Here is a 754-nt window from a genome sequence, read left to right as displayed (position 1 = left end):
CGGCGGACCAGGACTGGTCAGCCCCGGACCAGACGTGTTTTTCGCTCAGTCCGGACCGTCCTCTTCGGTCCGACTGACTCCACGCGTTTTCCCCAGTCTCGGTCCGGAGCTGACCACGCGTGGTCCGGCGGACCGGGACTGGGAACTTCGTCTTCCTCGCGTTTTCTCCGATTTCAGTTCGATTTTTCTCACCCGAATCAATTCGGTATGGCTTCCAAATACTCATTAAACATAGATTTACATCCCTAAACATGTTCTAAGTCTCAAACACGCAAGAAAATCTCGAATTGAACCATCAAACATTGAAAACGAGATTGCACAAATCCAACTCAAGCCACTCACCTTGTTCTTGAGTTTGTCCGACCTTGTGTGCGTTCCTCGTGGCTCCACACGACGTGAACACCTTCAGGGCACGTCTAGGGACGTTCCTCCTTGCTTCCCCGAGCTCCCCTTGCCCTGGTTCGTCGCCTCTCTCTCCCTCTCTCTCGGTTTCCTCCTTCCTCTGTTTTTGCCCGAAAATGGCTAAGGCAGAGGATTGGGAGATGTTTATGGCGTGCGAGATTCCCTGTGTTCGATCTAGTATCACAATCGGTCTGTACCCTTGCGGTATTCGCTGTGTCTAGATTCTTTATTACTTGAGCTTATTTATACACCTAGATTAGCGCTATCAAGGTTTTGGCACCATTGTCGGGAGTTTCATCGCCGATACGATACGAGGTACACGCCCGATATAGATGCACATCCAATCCCCCTA

The sequence above is a fragment of the Tarenaya hassleriana genome, unplaced genomic scaffold (assembly GCF_000463585.1).
Source record: "Tarenaya hassleriana unplaced genomic scaffold, ASM46358v1 Cleome38, whole genome shotgun sequence".
Classification (NCBI taxonomy): domain Eukaryota; kingdom Viridiplantae; phylum Streptophyta; class Magnoliopsida; order Brassicales; family Cleomaceae; genus Tarenaya; species Tarenaya hassleriana.
Note: the sequence above shows the minus strand (reverse complement) of the source record.